We start from the raw sequence: 16,752 nt of genomic DNA, 5'->3' as shown, positions 1-16,752 counted from the left end.
GACGGGCCAGTGGCAGCTTCAGAGGTAGCGTCGTCAGACGGGCCAGTGGCAGCTTCAGAGGTAGCGTCGTCAGACGGGCCAGTGGCAGCTTCAGAGGTAGCGTCGTCAGACGGGCCAGTGGCAGCTTCAGAGGTAGCGTCGTCAGACGGGCCAGTGGCAGCTTCAGCGGTAGCGTCGTCAGACGGGCCAGTGGTTAATTCAGAGGTAGCGTCGTCAGACGGGCCAGTGGCAGCTTCAGAGGTAGCGTCGTCAGACGGGCCAGTGGCAGCTTCAGAGGTAGCAGCTTCAGAGGTAGCGTCGTCAGAGAACAGGGCATCATTTGCCGTAGAGCTACCATGGTTTGGAGAAGCTTGGGATTCTACTTCATTAGTCTCGAAATACTCTAGAGAGAAAACATAAAGGAACAGTTGGGTATTCTACAGCAACACAGCTGTTCTACATGGTCTAGGCCAAATTGCCATTCGAATGTTGAGCAACATGAACCCAACACAGATTTAAAAGTATATGTTTCAGGCCGTACCTTCTCTGTCTTGTTTAGCGTCAGACCCTATGGATCGGAGCAAGGCCAGGGCATGCACAATGGAGACGTCATTTGATGACAGCTCTGAAAAACGTAGGTTAAGGTACACAAGCAAAATGACCAAATCAAAGGGTTTGACAACATTATTTAGACAACTGAGTTACTCTATGGTGTTGAATGAGTGTCAAACACAGCAGCACCATAGACACAGTACAAAGCTAGAAGGGTTGTGGAAAGAAACACTTACCTCCAAGTCTCCTCTGCAGAGAGACTTGCTCTTGCTTCTGGGACTTTCCAACAGGGTAACAAGAAACTGAGGAGAAAGTGTTGACAGAAGTTGAGTTGACACAAAATAGTTACATATATTAATAGCAGATGACCAATGCGGAACAAACAGTACATTTTAATCTCCAACTGATAAAGTTGAGCATATTTCCCAAACAAATCCATTCAATCCAAATAAAACATTAGTGAACCAACCTTTCACAACCCCCACAGTCACCACAAAGAGCAGCAATTCTCTCACACCTCCCATGATCATGAAAATAGTCTGTGTTATCAACAGGTAATGTCTTCACCTGGCCTGTATGAGGCTTATATAGGCCACTAATGACCGTTTACCTGACAAACATGACTTAACGATCAATTAACATGCTTGATTGAAGTGTTACATTCAGATAGAAATAGACCATGTAGAACGTATGTTGGGCAGGCAATCATTTCTACTCCATATATTGCATTTATATCTGTAATGTTTAACCCTAATGGTCTCAGCTCAGCAGTAGAAAGAAGTAGGCCTAATTATTTTAGGTGTAATCTTCAAAGATATTAGGGGGAAATAAACACTGTACCCAAATCCACTTTTTACAATGCTCCTGGGAAATGGGTAGGCCTCCACCATATAGTCCTTCACAGTTTTACAGCTGTGTTATATTCCTTTATTTACATAGATCACATACATAAATATATATGTTAGCTGTAGGTAGCTTTGGGATACAATTCCCATATTGTATTGTTACTAACATAAATCATAATATATCATATTTTCCTCATTTGCTCTGTAGGAGGTTCGTCATATGAAGGACATTCAAGTGGATGTGACCCCTAACCTGCAATAGGGGCTCAGTGGGGTGACAGACATCCTGTAATGAATCTCCAAGCTAGTGTCTGAGGACCTGGAGGAGGCTGTGTCTACAGCTGTGGTTCAGGACAAGCATGGTAACCTACCCTAACCTCACTGTATGAAGGATTTCATTGTTATGGATAGACATCTCCAATCTGTTCAAATATCACTGTTGTTGATAACACACATTACCAAAATGATTCACACTTGTCTTCCTATTTCCACATAATCTGTCATGGTTCCCCACCTTAACAGGGCATAAAACCAACCTCTCTTTATTGCTCTCTTTATTGCTAATACAACCAAATCCAACAGCGTTCGAGTATCTTAATGCTTTTCTTCTAACCCTGAATGGCAACTTTTTATCCTAATACACAAGCATGTCATTTTATCCATCCACACCCACTCTACTGCCGCATGTCCACTGCGGCTGAGACTTTCACCCACTCGTTACAGGTATTAGCAGGTAACCAACCCCACCCTGGTCTTACCCCCTAGGACTTACCCTTTGCAGGTATCAACCTGTTGTGGTTTACCTTCCAGGACTTACCATATACCACAAAGCTACGACCGGTCATAATTACAATCGGACTACTGAATAAGCTCAGGCTTTCTAGGTCCGTACCCTATAATTGGTTCAGCCTACGACTCTCATCTCCCCAAGATGTCAGAATTAGTGATAACAGGTGTAGGAACTGTGCCTACCTTGTTTCTGTTTCACTGATTCAGAATCTCTAGTTCGACTGCAAATCGTGGTGAACCCTGCTCGCAGTGCCAACTGTTAGGTTCTAATTCTCAGAGTAAAAACTCGACGGACACTATGAAAGCTTAAACCAAGATTATTCTTCCCAGAGGGTCAAGACAGCTGCATTAGACAAAAAACATATTCACACAAGCACTGATATTTAATCCTTTCTCCTATGCTGAGTCTACTCCTACACCTCTGAACAGCCAATGCATCTCTGTTGCTAGACAGAACCTTTGTGATATCTGTTCTTCCTCACTTCATCTGACCTGACCGCTACCCCAAAGTGCTCACTCCTCCCCAACTCAAGGCTGTCATGTTGATTGGTACCAGACTGTGTCTGGTAGATTTTTCAACCAGAAATTTGCACAGTGTAGCTCTAAATCCAAAAAGTTTTGGGACACTGTAAAGTCCATGGAGAACAAGAGCACCTCCTCCCAGCTGCCCACTGCATTGAGGCTAGGTAACACGGTCACCACCGATAAATCCATGATAATCGAACATTTCAATAAGCATTTCTCTACGGCTGGCCATGTTTTCTTCCTGGCTACCCCAACTCCGGCCAACAGCTCCGCACACCCCGCAGCTACTTGCCCGAGCCTCCCCAGCTTCTCCTTCACCCAAATCCAGGTAGCAGATGTTCTGAAAGAGCTGCAAAAACTGGACCCGTACAAATCAGCTGGGCTAGACAATCTGGACCCTCTCTTTCTAAAATTATCCGCCGCCATTGTTGCAACCCCTATTACCAGTCTGTTCAACCTCTCTTTCGTATTGTCCGAGATCCCTAAAGATTGGAAAGCTGCCGCGGTCATCCCCCTCTTCAAAGGGGGTGACACTCTAGACCCAAACTGTTATAGACCTATATCCATCCTGCCCTGCCTTTCTAAAGTCTTCGAAAGCCAAGTTAATAAACAGATCACTGACCATTTCGAATCCCACCGTACCTTCTCCGCTGTGCAATCCAGTTTCCGAGCTGGTCATGGGTGCACCTCAGCCACGCTCAAGGTACTAAACGATATCATAACCGCCATCGAAAAAAGACAGTACTGTGCAGCCGTCTTCATCGACCTGGCCAAGGCTTTTGACTCTGTCAATCACCGTATTCTTATCGGCAGACTCAACAGCCTTGGTTTCTCAAATGACTGTCTCGCCTGGTTCACCAACTACTTCGCAGACAGAGTTCAGTGTGTCAAATTGGAAGGCCTGTTGTCCGGACCTCTGGCAGTCTCTATGGGGGTACCACAGGGTTCAATTCTCAAGCCGACTCTTTTCTCTGTATACATCAATGATGTCGCTCTTGCTGCTGGTGAGTCTCTGATCCACCTCTACGCAGACGACACTATTCTGTATACTTCTGGCCCTTCTTTTGACACTGTTTTAACAACCCTCCAGGCGAGCTTCAATGCCATACAACTCTCCTTCCGTGGTCTCCAACTGCTCTTAAATACAAGTAAAACTAAATGCATGCTCTTCAACCGATCGCTGCCTGCACCTGCCCGCCTGTCCAACATCACTACTCTGGACGGCTCTGACTTAGAATATGTGGACAACTACAAATACCTAGGTGTCTGGTTAGACTGTAAACTCTCCTTCCAGACTCACATCAAACATCTCCAATCCAAAGTTAAATCTAGAATTGGCTTCCTATTCCGCAACAAAGCATCCTTCACTCATGCTGCCAAACATACCCTTGTAAAACTGACCATCCTACCAATCCTCGACTTCGGTGATGTCATTTACAAAATAGCCTCCAAAACCCTACTCAATAAATTGGATGCAGTCTATCACAGTGCCATCCGTTTTGTCACCAAAGCCCCATATACTACCCACCACTGCGACCTGTACACTCTCGTTGGCTGGCCCTCGCTTCATACTCGTCGCCAAACCCACTGGCTCCAGGTCATCTACAAGACCCTGCTAGGTAAAGTCCCCCCTTATCTCAGCTCGCTGGTCACCATAGCAGCACCCACCTGTAGCACGCGCTCCAGCAGGTATATCTCTCTGGTCACCCCCAAAACCAATTCTTCCTTTGGCCGCCTCTCCTTCCAGTTCTCTGCTGCCAATGACTGGAACGAACTACAAAAATCTCTGAAACTGGAAACACTTATCTCCCTCACTAGCTTTAAGCACCAGCTGTCAGAGCAGCTCATAGATTACTGCACCTGTATATAGCCCATCTATAATTTAGCCCAAACAACTACCTCTTTACCTACTGTATTTATTTATTTATTTTGCTCCTTTGCACCCCATTATTTATATCTCTACTTTGCACTTTCTTCCACTGCAAACCAACCATTCCAGTGTTTTTTCACTTGCTATATCGTATTTACTTCGCCACCATGGCCTTTTTTATATTTTTATTTATTTATATATATATTTTGTTTGCCTTCACCTCCCTTATCTCACCTCACTTGCTCACATTGTATATAGACTTATTTTTCACTGTATTATTGACTGTATGTTTGTTTTACTCCATGTGTAACTATGTGTTGTTGTATGTGTCGAACTGCTTTGCTTTATCTTGGCCAGGTCGCAATTGTAAATGAGAACGTGTTCTCAATTTGCCTACCTGGTTAAAAAAAGGTGAAATAAAATAAATAAATAAAAGATACAATGATACGATGTCTATCTAAGTATATGGTTACGGAGAATAGTCCCATATGAGATGGTTAGGTCACGTCATCCCCTTTCGTGTTGTCGTCGTGGCAACAGGTCGGGAACAGCTCCTGAGTGAAGGCGAGGCATGCAGCCGTGTCTGCCCGTCTCCGTAGTTCGTCAGTTTTCCAGCCTCGTAGTCCAGCAGCATTCTAATGCGGGAGTGTTGACAGTGGCCAGCCACCGCTTCCAGGTGTAACAGTATAACTTTAGTCCGTCCCCTCGCCCCGACCCGGGCGCGAACCAGGGACCCTCTGCACACATCAACAACAGTCACCCACGAAGCATCGTTACCCATCGCTCCACAAAAGCCTCGGCCCTTTCAGAGCAAGGGGAACCACTACTTCAACGTTTCAGAGCAAGTGACGTCACCGACTGAAAGGCTGCTAGCGCGCACCACCGCTACCTAGCTAGCCATTTCACATCGGTTACACAGGCACCCATTGTGCCAGGTGCTCAGCTGGCGCTCATCCAGCTGGAGGCTCTAGGGAAGATCGTTCATTCCCACCATACACCGTTTCCCCTTTTCCTTCCTGGGGATGCCCTCGTACGTTCTCCTGGGAGAGGAGCAGGTGATCGTTGGCCGTGCAAGGGTCAAAGGTCAGGGTGCAGCGGTCTGAGGAGGAGGGCGAAGGGAACATGTGAGAAGACAATTAGGTGTACATAATATCTATGATAGTTTTATGTTAAAGTAAGGAACAACCACATACATTCGCTGAGGTCCTGCTTCCCAGCTAGGTTACATGGAGCAGCTGGACTGGGGATCACAGCCAGGATGGTGCACTTATCCTGGGCTGAACCTACTGAAGTGGGTTGGGGGAGGGGAAGAGAAGAGAAGAGAAGGGAGATTGGTGGAGAGACACAGAGACATATTTTAAAAGATTGGAGGTTACTATCCCTAACAATAAAATCCTTCATACATTGAGGTTAGGTTACCATGCTTGTCCTGCCCCACAGCTGTAGACACAGCCTCCTACAGGTCCTCAGACACTAGCTGGAGATCCCTTACAGGATGTCTGTCACCCCACTGAGCCCCTCCTACAGTTTAGGGGTCACACCCACTTGAATGTCCTTCATATGACGAACCTCCTACAGAGCAAATGAGGAAAATATGATATATTATGATTTATGTTAGTAACAATACAATATGGGAATTTTATCCCAAAGCTACCTACAGCTAACATATATATTTATGTATGTGATCTATGTAAATAAAGGAATATAACACAGCTGTAAAACTGTGAGGACTATATGGTGGAGGCCTACCCATTTCCCAGGAGCATTGTAAAAAGTGGATTTGGGTACAGTGTTTATTTCCCCCTAATATCTTTGAAAATTACACCTAAAATAATTAGGCCTACTTCTTTTTACTGCTGAGCTGAGACCATTAGGGTTAAACATTACAGATATAAATGCAATATATGGAGTAGAAAAGATTGCCTGCCCACCAAAGAATCAACATACGTTCTACATGGTCTATTTCTATCTGAATGTAACACCTCAATCAAGCTTGTTAATTGATCGTTAAGTCATGTTTGTCAGGTAAAAGGTCATTAGTGGCCTATATAAGCCTCATACAGGCCATGGGAAGACATTACCTGTTGATAACACAGACTATTTTCATGATCATGGGAGGTGTGAGAGAATTGCTGCTCTTTGTGTTGACTGTGGGGGTTGTCAAAGGTTGGTTCACTAATTTGGGTTGAATGGATTTGTTTGGGAAATATGCCTAACTTTATAAGTTGGAGATTCAAATTTGACTTTCTGTTTCTTCCGCATTGGTCATCTTGTATTCTTCACCACTAAAAATATATGTAGCTATTTTGTGTCAACTCAACTTCTGTCAACACTTTCTCCTCAGTTTCTTGTTACCCTGTTGGAAAGTCCCAGAAGCAAGATCAAGTCTCTCTGCAGAGGAGACTTGGAGGTAAGTGTTTCTTTCCACAACCCTTCTACCTTTGTACTGTGTCTATGGTGCTGCTGTGTTTGACACTCATTCAACACCATAGAGTAACTCAGTTGTCTAAACGTTGTCAAACCCTTTGATTTGGTCATTTTGCTTGTACCTTAACCTACGTTTTTCAGAGCTGTCATCAAATGACGTCTCCATTGTGCATGCCCTGGCCTTGCTCCGATCCATAGGGTCTGACGCTAAACAAGACAGAAGGTACGGCCTGAAACATATACTTTTAAATCTGTGTTGGGTTCATGTTGCTCAACATTCTAATGGCAATTTGGCCTAGACCGTGTAGAACAGCTGTGTTGCTGTAGAATACCCAACTGTTCCTTTTTGTTTTCTCTCGAGTATTTTGAGACTAATGAAGTAGAATCCCAAGCTTCTCCAAACCATGGTAGCTCTCCGGCAAATGATGCCCTGTCCTCTGACGACGCTACCTCTGAAGCTGCCACCGGCCCGTCTGACGACGCTACCTCTGAAGCTGCCACCGGCCCGTCTGACGACGCTACCTCTGAAGCTGCCACCGGCCCGTCTGACGACGCTACCTCTGAAGCTGCCACCGGCCCGTCTGACGACGCTACCTCTGAAGCTGCCACCGGCCCGTCTGACGACGCTACCTCTGAAGCTGCCACCGGCCCGTCTGACGACGCTACCTCTGAAGCTGCCACCGGCCCGTCTGACGACGCTACCTCTGAAGCTGCCACCGGCCCGTCTGACGACGCTACCTCTGAAGCTGCCACCGGCCCGTCTGACGACGCTACCTCTGAAGCTGCCACCGGCCCGTCTGACGACGCTACCTCTGAAGCTGCCACCGGCCCGTCTGACGACGCTACCTCTGAAGCTGCCACCGGCCCGTCTGACGACGCTACCTCTGAAGCTGCCACCGGCCCGTCTGACGACGCTACCTCTGAAGCTGCCACCGGCCCGTCTGACGACGCTACCTCGGAAGCTGCCACCGGCCCGTCTGACGACGCTACCTCGGAAGCTGCCACCGGCCCGTCTGACGACGCTACCTCGGAAGCTGCCACCGGCCCGTCTGACGACGCTACCTCGGAAGCTGCCACCGGCCCGTCTGACGACGCTACCTCGGAAGCTGCCACCGGCCCGTCTGACGACGCAGCTGCGACCGGCCCGTCTGACGACGCAGCTGCGACCGGCCCGTCTGACGACGCAGCTGCGACCGGCCCGTCTGACGACGCAGCTGCGACCGGCCCGTCTGACGACGCAGCTGCGACCGGCCCGTCTGACGACGCAGCTGCGACCGGCCCGTCTGACGACGCAGCTGCGACCGGCCCGTCTGACGACGCAGCTGCGACCGGCCCGTCTGACGACGCAGCTGCGACCGGCCCGTCTGACGACGCAGCTGCGACCGGCCCGTCTGACGACGCAGCTGCGACCGGCCCGTCTGACGACGCAGCTGCGACCGGCCCGTCTGACCATGCCATTGAGGAACTGTTGACTTCTGCATCTCAGCCCCCGTTGACCACAAACATGGATATCTGATGTGGGACATGGTGCTCGGGGTCCATGCAAGAGTTCATGGGTATTCTAGTCCAGGTTGTGTGTGTAACTTCATTTTCTTGTTTTGGCTCAATTAAACGTTAACTGTAATACTTGTGTCCTCAGTATTGTTTTGACGGTTCCTACTTGGAGTTGAGGTCTATGACCTGACATGAGTAACTGGTGATGGCAACATTTATTTTGCATTATAACCATGCTTTGGCATCAGTAATATGTTTACTTTGACCCCTGTGCTTAAATCACCATTTGCCTTAAGCTACATTTGGTCAAATTATGCTAGTAGCTTCACATGATGTGGAATGAGTTCTCTTTCATTTAAACTTGATGGTTGTGGAACTGAGTGTTTGGGGTTGGTACATATGAGGCTGCTAGAATTGGGGTTAATGGTGTCAGTGCTAACTAATATCACGGTTGTCAACTTGCATTTAAATGACTCTGCTGGGTGTCTTCTCTCGTAACTGACTTAGTTTCCTATTAGTGAATGCTTACATATAAAACCAGCTCTCGTATCATTAGCCCATCGTTTTGGCAGTGTCTTCATATCCCAGTGCCAATCCAAACTTTCAGGTTTAAATAAGTCAATGCTCACCTGTCTTAGCTGGCAGGTTGCTATCAGGTCCAGGCTCTCCCAGAGTTGCTTGTAGCGCCGCTAACCTAGGGTTTGAGGGCAGGAACAGTTTGACCAGGATTTCCCACCCACTCCGATTTACATGGGATAAACCATTGGAAGAAACCGGTAAATTTCCATGAGAAGCTTGAGGAAGTCTGTTCATACAGGCCTTCTCTAGCCGCATGATGAACGCTCAGGGTGTGCGTCGTAGCAAACCGTAATTAGTCGCCATGAATTCAAAAAGCACGTACACGCAACCTTTAAATGCAGTTAATACAGCAACAAAATTGGCTCCAACGTTTGAGCTACCGGTAGGTATCTGCTGTAATTCAAACATTTCTGTGGCAATGCTTTACTCATTTATGCCAACCAAATCCAGATAGCAAATGTTCTGAAAGAGCTGCAAAACCTGGACCCATACAAATCAGCTGGGCTTGACAATCTAGACCCTCTATTTCTGAAACTATCCGCCGCCATTGTCGCAACCCCTATTACCAGCCTGTTTCACATCTCTTTCATATCGTCTGAGATCCCCAAGGATTGGAAAGCTGCCGCGGTCATCCCCCTCTTCAAAGGGGGAGACACCCTGGACCTACTGTTAGACCTATATCCATCCTGCCCTGCCTATCTAAGGTCTTCGAAAGCCAAGTCAATTAACAGATCACTGACCATCTCGAATTCCACTGTACCTTCTCCACTGTGCAATCTGGTTTCCGAGCCGGTTTACGGGTGCACCTCAGCCACGCTCAAGGTACTAAACGATATAACCGCCATCGATAAAAGACAGTACTGTGCAGCCGTCTTCATCGACCTGGCCAAGGCTTTCGACTGTCAATCACCATATTCTTATCGGCAGACTTGGTAGCCTCGGTTTTTCTGATGACTGCCTTGCCTGGTTCACCAACTACTTTGCAGACAGAGCTCAGTGTGTCAAATCGGAGGGCATGTTGTCTGGTCCTCTGGCAGTCTCTTTGGGGGTACCACAGGGTTCAATTCTCAGGCTGACTCTTTTCTCTGTATATATCAATGATGTTGCTCTTGCTGCGGGCGATTCCCTGATCCACCTCTACGCAGACGACACCATTCTGTATACTTCTGGCCCTTCCTTGGACACTGTGCTATCTAACCTCCAAACGAGCTTCAATGCCATACACCACTCCTTCCGTGGCCTCCAACTGCTCTTAAATGCTAGTAAAACCAAATGCATGCTTTTCAACCGTTCGCTGCCTGCACCCGCCCGCCCGACTAGCATCACCACCCTGGACGGTTCAGACCTAGAATATGTGGACATCTATAAATACCTAGGTGTCTGGCTAGACTGTAAACTCTCCTTCCAGACTCATATTAAACATCTCCAATCCAAAATCAAATCAAGAATCGGCTTTCTATTTCGCAACAAAGCCTCCTTCACTCACGCCGCCAAACTTACCCTAGTAAAACTGACTATCCTCGACTTCGGCAATGTCATCTACAAAATAGCTTCCAATACTCTACTCAGCAAACTAGATACAGTGTATCATAGTGCCATCCGTTTTGTTACTAAAACACCTTATACCACCCACCACTGCGACCTGTATGCTTTAGTCGGCTGGCCCTCGCTACATATTCGGCTCCAGGTCATCTATAAGTTCATGCTAGGTAAAGCTCCGCCTTATCTCAGTTCACTGGTCACGATAACAACACCCACCCGTAGCACGCGCTCACTGATCATCCCAAAAGCCAACACCTCATTTGGCCGCCTTTCCTTCCAGTTCTCTGCTGCCTGTGACTGGAATGAATTGCAAAAATCGCTGAAACTGGAGACTTTTATTTCCCTCACCAACTTTAAACATCTGCTATCTGAGCAGCTAACCGATCGCTGCAGCTGTACGTAGTCCATCTGTAAACAGCCCACCCAATTTACCTACCTCATCCCCTTACTGTTTTTATTTATTTACTTTTCTGCTCTTTTGCACACCAGTATCTCTACTTGCACATGATCATCTGATGATTTATCACTCCAGTGTTAATCTGCTAAATTGTAATTATTCGCTCCTATGGCCTATTTATTGCCTACCTCATGCCTTTTGCACACAATGTATATAGACTCATTTTCCCCCCCTACTGTGTTATTGACTTGTTTATTGTTTACTCCATGTGTAACTCTGTGTTGTTGTCTGTTCACACTGCTATGCTTTCTCTTGGCCAGGTCGCAGTTGTAAATGAGAACTTGTTCTCAACTAGCCTACCTGGTTAAATATAGGTGAAATAAATAAATAAATTCAGCGTGTTTTGAAGCAAGTTAAACCGTTATGGCCTATGCAAATTATTTTGTTTGCTACAGGGTAGGCCTTCCAGGTTATTTTATGTAGCCTAAGTTTGTGTATTGAATGTTATTCTACATTTGTTTGTCTGGGTCTCGAGAATCAGTTACCCTTTCTGACCAAGTCTGTAAAATAATGCGAGAACTGGGGGTATTTTGTCTTGAATAGAAGTAATAACGGAGAAGAATGGCAGGGTCTTGACAAGTTTATTTAATTTGATTATGTAGTCCACGTTTGTGTAGGCTCACGTTTAGTTGATGCTGTGACTAAATGAATATTAACTTGATCATTTACTTTATTGCTGGAGAACAGATGCAATAGGTAGGATTGAGAAGATTTGATGTAAATATAGCCTACCTTAGAATGGCACATGATAAACTGCGGGTTTAGATTCACGTGCAATTGATCAACTGCGGCGCTATCCAGTGGGCTGAATCTCCGCTACAGCGTAACTGTTACATTATAGGAGATTCAGATTTGTTTCCTCTGACAAAATCATCACAATAACCGAAGTTTAAACAGCCACAACCTTCCCAAATTCCCTTGATAGCCAGGTGCAAGGGGAGAGGAAAGGACCGAAATGCATCTTTCAGTGAAGGGTAGGCTACTGTAATAACCTCATTTGACCCGTCGGCCAACAGTGGCTCATAGACCTGTTAAAACTAGGCTACATTAATGAAATAGTGTGGTAACTTTGAGTTGATTAATATGCAACAAATACAAGAACCCATTAGTGTATTTCTCCATGTAGAGTGGTATAATCATGTTGGATTTTATTTGCTGCTTAACACCCTGCATCCCACAGCTGGCTTGCTTCTGAAGCTAAGCAGGGTTGGTAATGGTCAGTCCCTAGATTGGAGACCAGTTGCTGCTGGAAGTGGTGTTGGAGGGCCAGTAGGAGTCACTCTTTCCTCTGGTCTAAAATAATATCCCAGGGCAGTGATTGGGGACAGGTGCTGTCTTTCGGGTGGGACGTTAAACATGTGTCCTGACTCTCTGTGGTCACTAAAGATCCCATGGCACTTATTGTTAGAGTAGGGGTGTTAACCCTGGTGTCCTGGCTAAATTCCCGATCTGGTCCTCATACCATCACGGTCATCTAATCATCCCAAGCTTACTATTGGCTCATTCACTCCCCTCTCCCCTGTAACTATTCCCCAGGTTGTTGCTGGAAATGAGAATGTGTTCTCAGTCAACTTACCTGGTTAAATAAAACATATGCTTCTAAATAGCACTTTCGGTTTGAATGGGAAGCTCGGAAATTTCTTGCAATTTCCTCAGGAAGGAAAATTGGTAGATTCTCTGGAAAAGAATGACCGTCCTCCCTCAGCCATTGGGATGAACTTTGCGGGACCCGCATCCGAGTACTCCTACCAGGTACGGACGAGACATGGAGACAAGTGTTCCTTTAATGTTTTGTACTCGTCTCATTAAAAATGGTTTCATACTAAAGACTAGGTCAGAATACATTTGGACTCCCTCGCGCTTTGTCTTTCCCTCTCAAATCAACTCTTCACCGTGAAATGCTTGCTTACGAGACCACCCCAACGATGCAGAGTACAAAACTATAGAATATATGTATACATACAGTACCGATCAAAAGTTTGGACACACCTACTCATTCAAAGGTTTTTCTTTATTTTGACTATTTTCTACATTGTAAAATAATAGTGAAGAACTCAAAACTATGAAATAACATATGGAATCATGTAGTACCCCAAAAAAGTGTTAAACATATCAATATATATTTTATTTATATTTAGCCACCCTTTACCTTGTTGACAGCTTTGCACACACTCGGCATTCTCTCGACCAGCTTCATCTGGATTGCTTTTCCAAAAGGACAGATTTCCACCGGTCTAATGTCCATTGCTCGTGTTTCTTGGCCCAAGCAAGTCTCTTCTTCTTATTGGTGTACTTTAGTAGTGGTTTCTTTGCAGAAATTTGACCATGAAGGCCTAATTCACGCTGTCTCCTCTGAACAGTTGATGTTGAGATGTGTCTGTTACTTTAACTTTAGAGCAGAGGTAACTCTGGGTCTAGTGCTTGATGGATTTTGTGACTGCACTTGAAGAAACGTTCAAAGTTTTTGAAATTTTCCTGATTGACTGAACTTCATGTCTTAAAATAATATTAGACTTTCGTTTCTCTTTGCTTATTTGAGCTGTTCTTGCCATAATATGGACTTGGTATTTTACCAAATAGGGCTATCTTCTGTATACCACCCCTACCTTGTCACAAAACAAGTGATTGGCTCAAACGCACTAAGGAAATAAATTCCACAAATTAACTTTGAACAAGGCACACCTGTTAATTGAAATGCATTCCAGGTGAGGACCTCATGAAGCTGATTGAGAGAATGCCAAGAGTGTGCAAAGCTGTCATCAAGGCAAAGGGTGGCTACTTTGAAGAATCTCAAATATAAAATATATTTAGATTTTTTTGGTTACTACAGGATTCCTTATGTGGTATTTCATACTTTTGATGTTCTACAATGTAGAAAATTGTAAAAAAATAAAGAAACCCTGGAATGAGTAGGTGTGTCCAAACTTTTGACTGGTACTGTATATATTGTAAGTGTAATAAAATACCCAAGAATAAAGCTATATACAAGGAGTTCCAGTTCCAGATCAGTGTGCAGGGGTACGAGGTATTTGAGGTAGATATGTACAAGGCAGGGTAAAGTGACTAGGCATCAGGATAGATAATAATAAGAGCAAAATAAAGAACAGAGCAGCAGCAGCAAATGAGTGTAAAGGTGTGTGTTTGTTTGTGAGAGTGTGTAATGTGTACGCATGTGTGTTTGGGTTGTGTCGGTTTGTGTGTGTGTGGGTTTTGTGTGGGAGTGTGAATGTAGTGTGTGTGTGTGCATATGGTTTGTATACAGTCTAGTGATTGTGGGTAGGGTCAGAGCAAGACCCTTTAACAGCCCTGTTGATATGGATGGGGACGTGCTCTCCCCTCTTGCTCCTATAGTCCACGATCAGCTCCTTGGTCTTACTGACATTGAGGGAGAGGTTGTCCTGGCACCACAATGCCAAGTCTCTGACCTCTCATCGCCTTCGTGTCGTCAGCAAACTTGATGATGGTGTTGGAGTCGTGTGTGGCCACACAGTCATGGGTGAACAGGGAGTACAAGAGGGGACTAAGCACGCATCCCTGAGGGCCTCCCGTGTTGAAGGTCAGTGTGGCAGAGGTGTTCTTGCCTATCCTCACCACCTGGGGCCGGCCCATCAGAAAGTCCAGCATCCAGTTGCAGAAGGAGGTCTTCAGTCCCAAGGTCCCTAGCTTGGAGCGGACTATGGTGTTGAACGCTGGGCTGTAGTCTATGAACAGCATTCTCACATAGTTATTTCCCCTCTTAATTGAGATTGCTTCATCTGTGGATCTGTTGGGGAGATATGCAAATTGGAGTGGGTACAGGGTGTCTGGGATGATTGTGTTGATGTGGTCATGACCAGACTTTCAAAGCACAGATGTGAGTGCTACAGACAGGTTACCTTGGAGTTCTTGGGAACACGGACAATGGTAGTCAGCTTGAAATATGTCGGGATTACAGACTGTCCTGTGAGGATCCAAATAGGTCAGATCAGGTTTGCAATGAATGACTTCAACAAGATCCCTTCTTTTTTTAACCTTTATTTAACTAGGCAAGTCAGTTAAGAACAAATTCTTCGTTTCATTGACGGCCTAGGAACAGTAGGTTAACTGCCTTGTTCAGGGGCAGAACGACAGATTTGTACCTTGTCAGCTCGGGGATTCGATCTTGCAACCTTTCGGTTACTAGTCCAACGCTCTAACCACTAGGCTACGCTGCCGCCCCCTCTCACCCGCAGAGGGGGGAGGAGGGAACTGGTGGGGGTTAACAACTGACACCCTTTTGCTTTGTTTCAAGAATACTTTTTCCCGACGAAATTCTAACAAGTTCAGAAGCAACTACTGGAATAATATATCTAACATAAAACGTGGGGAATGGTCAGAGGTGATCTAAAGAACACTAATGTTGTTTTGTTAGTTATGTAGTCATTATAAATGTTATAAAGGAAATACTGTAACATGGAAAGTACACCCACTACATATGTGAAGTGTCCCTCCAATGTGTTGTGCATGAAATGGAGAAGAACAACAGTAGAAGACTTGTTGGACGATGACTGTTAAGAATGATGATATGAGAGAGACTTCCGCCAATGGCGAAGCTCTAACAAGACGCATCTGCGTAGTGTCCTCGAACTTTCAAACAGTTTTAAGGCATTTTGACATTGTTAAACTGTTCGTTAATAGTGCGTTGGAAGTTAAAACATTTATTGTATCGCCAAAACAAAATATGCCAAATATGTCAAAGCCTCAGACGAGGCATGGAAAAATGCCCCTCTCTGACAGCCCTTCATCGGCCTCGGCGGATGCTAGCTCGGGAAGAAGCACCAGCATGGTTCAGAATGGAGATGGACAAGGGTATAACAAAAATAAATCCAAGAGACACTTTCTGAACCCCTCAGCAAAATTGATGTACTGGTCGATAAACTCCACGAAAACCATAAAGTCACAAATGGACGAGTGACAAAGTTAGAAAAAGACCATGCTGACCACCAGGCTGCCATCCTGGACGTCCGTGAGGAAGTGGACCAAAAATACAAGAAGTTGGAAGACTCCATCGCTAAACTCGAGGAGAAATTTGATTATTATGAACATTTCCAAAGGCACTCGAATTTGAGACTTCAAGGTTTCCCGGAGGTCGTGGAGGGAAGAGACGCGATCTCCTTTCTACAGGATTCCCAAAATTCTGGATCTACCCCCTCCCGCGCACCCACTGGAGATTGGAGATACTGGAGATACTCGGCCTTGTCTCAGGATAGTAAGTTGGTGGTTGAAGGTATCCCTCTCGTGGTGTGGGGGCTGTGCTTTGGCAAAGTGGGTGGGGTTATATCCTGCCTGTTTGGCCCTGTCCGGGGGTATCGTCGGATGGGGCCACAGTGTTTCCCGACCCCTCCTGTCTCAGCCTCCAGTATTTATGCTGCAGTAGTTTATGTGTCGGGGGGCTAGGGTCAGTCTGTTATATCTGGTTTATTTCTCCTGTCTTATCCGGTGTCCTGTGTGAATTTAAGTATGCTCTCTAATTCTCTCTGTTTCTCTCTCTCTCGGAGGAGGACATGCCTCAAGACTACCTGGCCTGATGACTCCTTGCTGTCCCCAGGCCACCTGGCCGTGCTGCTGCTCCAGTCTCAACTGTTCTGCCTGCGGCTATGGAACCCTGACCTGTTCACTGGACGTGCTACCTTGTCCCAGACCTGCTGTTTTCAACTCTCTAGAGACAGCAGAAG

At 45.9% G+C, this 16,752-nt stretch overlaps 1 pseudogene; it reads left to right on the top strand.

Moving 5' to 3' along the window:
• LOC120037284 overlaps positions 1-8,671 on the top strand; it is a 56,911-nt pseudogene extending 48,240 nt beyond the window's left edge.
• Positions 8,672-16,752: the final 8,081 nt, after the last annotated feature.

Source organism: Salvelinus namaycush, unplaced genomic scaffold (assembly GCF_016432855.1).
Source record: "Salvelinus namaycush isolate Seneca unplaced genomic scaffold, SaNama_1.0 Scaffold167, whole genome shotgun sequence".
NCBI lineage: Eukaryota > Metazoa > Chordata > Actinopteri > Salmoniformes > Salmonidae > Salvelinus > Salvelinus namaycush.
The sequence above is the reverse complement of the archived record's forward strand: the minus strand, read 5'-3'. Positions and strand labels throughout refer to the sequence as shown.